Here is a 6,918-nt window from a genome sequence, read left to right as displayed (position 1 = left end):
GGTGGCACCAGACAGGAGGCCCAGAAGATCGGGGTTCTGACCTTCGACCAGGTATGACTGGCCAAGAAATAGGTGCCATCCTGTGCCATGGGGACTCCTCTGTCAGTTGATTCATTCTACTGGCAATATTGGGGTAGCGGGAGCCCTACCCTAGACACCCAGGATTGGTGCAGGAGTCCTACTTGCCATTGCCTGGACACCCACAATGGGCCCTGTCAGAATATTCAGAAGGGAAAGGTGAGCCTGATCTGCTAGTTCTGGGAGCAATCTCATCTTCACCAGATGAGGCGGTAACTCCGTCTTCTCTGTCTCTGCCAAATGACTTTTTAAACAAAATCAAGAGCTCATGCACAGAGTTGCTTCAGAGCTACAGATTGAGCTGAGGAAGTCTAGGAACCTCAGCACAGTTTACTAGACATTCTGTAGTTTTCCAGTCCCAGTCCAGTGGCCTTCCCCATCAACATCATGGACACAACAAAGACAGTTTGGCGCATACCTACTTTTTGTGCTCCTGCCCCAAGAGGGTCAAGAATGGCTATTTTCTTGCATCTAAGGGCAGAAAGTTTTTGTTCTCTTACCCACGACCCTAACTCTTTGGTGCTACAGGAAGCTATAGAACGGTCCAAGCAACAGCACTCAAAGACTGATAAGGGACACAACTGACTTGACTTTCAAGGGAGAACGGTCTTCTCTTCCACTTCTCTGCAGTTCAGAATCTCAAATTATCAGGCCCTCTTGGCCAAATATGATTTCACAAATTATAATAAGTTGTTGGAATTTAAGGACAAACACCCTGAGGAGAATAGGGCCTGCTTCCAAGCTTTAGTGGATGAGGGCAGATTGGTGGCCAAAACTTCCCTCCTAGCTGCAGTGGACGAGGCAGATACTGCTTCTAGGGGGATGACTATGGTCACTGTTATGAGGAGATGCTCGTGATTACGATCTTCAGGTTTACCTAGAGAGGTGCAAAGTACCATCCAAGATTTGACCTTTGATATGATCAACCTATTACGTAAGAAGACAGATGAGCCTTTTCACTCCTCAAAGGCTTGAAAACAATGCTTCATTCACTGAGAATTTATGCCCCTGCCTCGAACAGAAAACACCACAGAAAGGTGTATAAAGCAAGACTGCTGCCTCAGCCATTTTACCACCAGCATCCTCAGGAGCACTACACAACTCTAACCCCCAACCAAAGAGGTTTTTCGGATAGAACTGTAAAGACCTGTGTCTCTTTATTGACGCTTCTTCATTCCCCTCCTCTGATTTTATTTATATATATATATATATAATATATATATACACACACACACACACACACACACACACACACACACACACACACACACACACACACAAGATCTGGATGACCTTGACAACTGGAGTAATAGAAATGGGGTGAAATTTAATAGTGCAAAATGGAAGGTCATGCACTTAGGGACTAACAACAAGAATTTTTGCTATACGCTGGGGATTTATCAGTTGGAAGTTATAGAGGAGAAAAACCTGGGTATATTGGTTGAACATAAAAGTATGAGCTGTCAACACAATGCAGCCACGAAAAAGGTTAATGCAGTCTTAGGATGCAACAGGTGAGGTATTAACAGTAAAGACAGGGAAGTGCTAGTACCATTATACAAGGCACTGGTGAGACCGCATCTGGAATATTGTGTGCAGTTCTGGTCTCCCATGTTTACGAAAGATTGAATTCAAACCGGAACAGGTGCAGAGAAAGGGCTACTAGGATGAACAGAGGAATGGAAAACCTACCTTTTGAGAGGAGACTCAAAGAGCTTTGCTTGTTTAGCCTAACCAAAAGAAGGCTGAAGGGAGATACGATTGCTCTCTATAAATACATCAACGGGATAAATACCAGGGAGGGAGAGGAGTTATTTCAGTTAAACACCAATGTGGACAGAAGAACAAATGAATATAAACTGGCCACCAACAAATTTAAGCTTGAAATTGGATGAAGATTTCTAACCATCAGAGGAGTGAAGTTCTAGAATAGCCTTCCCAGGGGAGCTGTAGGGGCAAAAAACCCAACTGGTTTCAAGACTGAGCTTGGTAAGTTTATGGAGGGGATGGTATGTGTAGTAAGTGAAGGCAACATAGTAAAGGCCTAATGAAGGCCCAGTATGAGGCCTGAACCAAACTAAAGTAATGGTCAAGGCTTTGCTAGCATAGAAAGCAAAGTTAAGCTGTGAGCAAAAGGCAGGCCCTGCTCACAGAAGTTGGCAAGGAAAGGGCTGATGTTGCAGAAATACATATTCATTTAGCATAGTTATAGTATAAACATGGTACCAAGACATACCATATGGGAACATTCCACAGATAACATGGAACAGACCGACCCATCCCAATGACAGGGGCAAAAGGGTAAAATGATGGATAGAGATGTTTTGATCGAACCAACAGGTACAGGGTGCGAGGCGGCCCCTTACTGCATAGAGGGGTTGTACCTTGCTACGTAGAGGGGTTGCACCTCAATACGTCAGGAGTGATGTGTAACTTGTTTGTACTTGTGTATAAGAATGTGCCCCTGGGGTGGTGTCTTTGTCCGGCCACGGGGGCAGTGGAAAGTCCCGCCACTGAGCTGGGTCCTTGCCAAGAGGCACTTTTCTCGTAGTATGCCCTGATTGAGGCTCAGAAACCTACAGGGAACTGCAATTGTGTCCGAGATCGCAATAAACCTGGCCGAGGTGCCTTTGTATCTTAGTAGACTCTGTGGTTATTGGGGATTCTCGTCGGGTCTGCTGTGTCAGCTATCTGCGCAGAGCTGGGGCAGCACACAGAGGGAACACACGCACGCAGCCGAGTGATATCAACAGGAGAAAGCAGAAGCACCACACCGGTAGCCTCTCACAACAGTATGTTGAGACGCCCTACAATGGCAAATAGCCAATCTGCAACTGCTAGTAGTAAATCTCTAATAGCTGGTGATGGGACACTAGATGGGGAGGGCTCTGAGTTATTACAGAGAATTCTTTTCCAGGTGTCTGGCTGCTGGGTCTTCCCCACCTGTTCAGGGTCTAACTGATCACTGTATTTGGGGTTGGGAAGCAATTTCCCCTGGGTCAGATTGGCAGAGAATTCGGGGGGTGAGGGGTTTCACCTTCCTCTGCCACATAGGCTCGGGTCCCTTGCAGGTTTAAACTAGTGTAAATGGTCAATTCTCTGTAACGTGAAGTCTTTAAATCATGCTTTGAGGACTTTAGTAACTCAGCCAGAGGTCATGGGTCTATTACAGGAGACGATTGGTGAAGTTCTGTGACCTGAAATGTGTAGGAGGTCAGACTTGAAGGCCAAAAGGGGCCATCATGATCATCAAGTCTATATGGAGGCTGCCTTATCCAATTTGCCAAAAACAGAGGGCCATAGCTATAGACAAATGGGTCTTACAGATTATTTATGGTAGCTATCTGATGGAGTTTCTGATGCCTCCTACCCACAAACCTCCTTCCTCATTCCTTTTCAGGGATCACTCTGATAAGATTCTACAACAATAGATTAACTCCCTTCTCCTCAGGGGAGCCGTAGAACGGCTGCCAGGGACAGGGGCTGAGCGTGCTGGACGGGGAAGGCGCAGCAGGAGGGCACAAAGCTGTGTCTGTAGGCCTATGCCTGTGTACAGCAATACTTCATGCTTCATACAAGGAGGTGTGGACAGGCCACCACCCAGTTCCTTCTGAACTGCCTGCAGCTCGAGATGGAGTGATTACATGTCTGCTGTTTCTCAGCTTCTTGACTTTCTTAACATAGAGATTTATAGTTTTTCCTCTATTTGTTTAGTTATCTTATTTCTTTTTCTTTCAGTCCTCTGGTTTTGGTTCATGGAGAGTGTAACGCTTTCCTCGGGGAACCTAAAACAGTGAGCCATGGTTACAACTCTCTGCCTTAGCAAGAGAGCTTTGCTGGAGCTTAGATGGTAAGACAGTGCCCTACCGCACCAGTCTCTCCACCTCACCAGCAAAGTCCTTGAGACCCTGTTACCTGCAAAGCAAGGTTAAGACAGGCAATCAGTGAACCCCAGTTCCTGAGGGACATCTCTCTGTAGCATTCAGCCCTTCTCAGGGGGCCTTCACAGAAATTAAGTTAGCTGCCTCCCAAAAGGCTGTATTTACACCACTCTGTTAGTTCAGCTGAGGTCCTACACATGAATATACAGCACTGACAGGGGTTTGTAATAAAACAGGAATAAGTTTATTAATAAACAACACAGATTTAAGTGACACCCAGTAAGAATAAAAGAGAAAAAGGGTACAAACAAAATAAAAAGAACACGCTTTCTCGAGCTTAAAATTAATTTCTTTGCCTAAACCAGTTTCTCACTTACATCAATGTAATCAATTACACTACTATCATCTCCTGCCCTCAACGCAGGAGGCGCCAACATTTACAAAATCAGAGGATATTGTCCCCATTTTCCCCTAAATTATAGATAAGCAGACTGGGAAATATAAGGGGAACAAAAAAGACAAAAGTCCATTGTCATTGCCTCAAGAGCCAGGAATACTTCTTGGGGATTCAGACTGCTGTGTCCCCATGTGCTCACCAGGCTGTTTCCTCCACTGCTTGTTAGCTTAATTGCTTTGTTTTCCTTATATGTAAATGTAATTTCATTATCTATGGTTTACAACCCTGGACACAGACAGGTAAATCCACATTCCTTTGTCTAAGCCAGGTATGCTTGTTTGTTCACTGCCTCCAAAACATACTTTAAGAACATATTTCTAGAGTGTGTGCACACAATTCTCTTTACACAACCCATATGTACTTCAAACAATGATATTCATGCCCAGTGGGTCACCAGATTATATATGATAATTTACAAGTGGGTTTGTCAATTTCTTTCATTAGCTCAATCCTTCACCAGGGATTGGGGTGGGAAAAGAAGTGCAATCTTCCCTGAGAGAAAATCGTGTTTACAACCTTCAGGTTTCCCTAGAGAGGTGCAAAGTACCATCCAAGATCTTCCCTTTGATACGATCAACCTATTACACAAGAAGATGGATGAGTCTCTTCAGTGAAAATTGCCCTACCAATCAACAAGGCTTTGTTATCACCTGCTTGCATAGTCTGGCAAACATCTGCCCCTAGTCAGCCCCCCTGTAAGCAGACAGATAAAATACTATATTCCAGCCCAGAGAATAGAGCACTCCTTATAAATATTCTGACAGCACCCTCCAATGGAGTAGCTATAGTGAAAGATGTTCCCATAACAGAAATTTGTAGGACTGCAACTTGGTCTTCTATTCATACCTTTGCCATGCATTATATCATCTTACCTGCTTGCCAGGATGATGCTACCTTTGGTGTCACAGTCCTTCAAAACCATCTTGGACTTGCCTCCTCAGCATCCACCTCCTTGTTCTGTTTGTGGTTGGGAATCTCCTATGGTAGAGCACCCATAGGGACAGATGCTTGAAGAAGTAAAGGTAGCCTTACAGCAACTTGAGTTCTTTGAGATGTTTTGCCCCTCTAGGTGCACTCTAGCCAGAGGTGTCACTTGGGATATCAAGGGTAAAGTCTAATTGTTGGCATCCTTTCATCTACGAGAGATGGTGGGAATTGCAGCCTATGATGTAGATGGTTTGCAATGTCTCATGTGACTGAATAGTCCAATGATTCCCCAAATGTTATCATATTGTGTCAGCTGTGTGAAATAACTGGAATCGGGCCTATATGGAGGGGGCAGGAGGTAGAGTTTAGGGGCTGGGTATCTAGGGGTGTGCAGTGGGGTTGAGCAGTTTGGGGGGGAAGAGACACTACCACTGAGGTGAGACAGCAGTAGGGCAACTGTTGAGTTGGCTGGGTCAAGGGGGCATGGGGAAGGGCCTTACTGGATCCAATCCTAAAACCTGAAGTTGAATTGGTGGGTGGGACTGGCACTTTTCTGATTCATCCACCCTACTATGCACAGATGCCCCCACAGAGCCAGGCTGGACCCTTTGTTCCAGCAGATACCTGGTATTGAGTCAGCCTGGCCCCCCACATTCTGCCTCAGGTGTTACTAAGAAATGGTGACAGAGTTCAGGCTCTGCAGTAAAAAAAGGCCTGGCAGGGGCAATGCTGTTCCCAGCCTGTCCCCCCCCTGGAGCCAGCACCTATACAGCCAGCTCCTCAGCATCACTCCTCCCACACAGCCAGCTCCACATCCTAAATTAGCATCTCCCCTACAGGCAGCATATGGGGAGCCCCACCGCTGAGGCAGTGCTGCCCCTGCCAGCTGGCACCACTAACACCCTGAGCTCCTCTGTTGCTGCACTTTCTTTATGGGCAGGGGGAGATCTGTCAGCTCGGCAACACTCTACCTCTGAGGCTGGAGTAGCACTACTAGCCAGGGGACACATGTTACTGAATGTGGTGGGAGTGAGGTGAGAGGGCTAAGGGCTTTGGCACTCTCTGTCTCCCACCTCCTCCTTAGGGTACCCCTGGCTTTATCTCCTGCCCTCCTTCCCCTGGGCTCTGGAGGCTCTGCTTTGCAGTCAGGGAGGAATGGAGTGGAGGTGTGTCCGGGCCTCCTTACATGCCCTTTTTGTAGGCATGGGATGCTGCTCTGTGCAGGCCTGCAGATGCCACTTTGCCCATGGGCATGTCTGTCCTCGGCCCGGCATCCCTAGGTCCAAACCGTCTGGAAGAACTCAAGTTAGCGTGAGGTGAGGAGTAACCTCTCCTTGCTGCCACACGGCCAAGAGCCCCAAACAGGGAAGGGCAAAAAAGCAGGTGAGGAGGAAGAGACCAACCCGGCTGGGAGCAAAGGGGTGAAGAAGGTGGGAAGAGAGAAGCTGCCCTTACACCGGGCTGGAATCATGCCTTGGAGAATGCCAGGCGGGCTCCCTAATCACTGAACTGCCCCCGTGGCTCCTCTTTATCGAGCCCCAGTTGCGGGCTTCCACCTCTGGCTGCAGAGGAACT

This window comes from Chrysemys picta, chromosome 1, assembly GCF_011386835.1.
Source record: "Chrysemys picta bellii isolate R12L10 chromosome 1, ASM1138683v2, whole genome shotgun sequence".
In the NCBI taxonomy this organism is placed as follows: domain Eukaryota; kingdom Metazoa; phylum Chordata; order Testudines; family Emydidae; genus Chrysemys; species Chrysemys picta.
Note: the sequence above shows the minus strand (reverse complement) of the source record.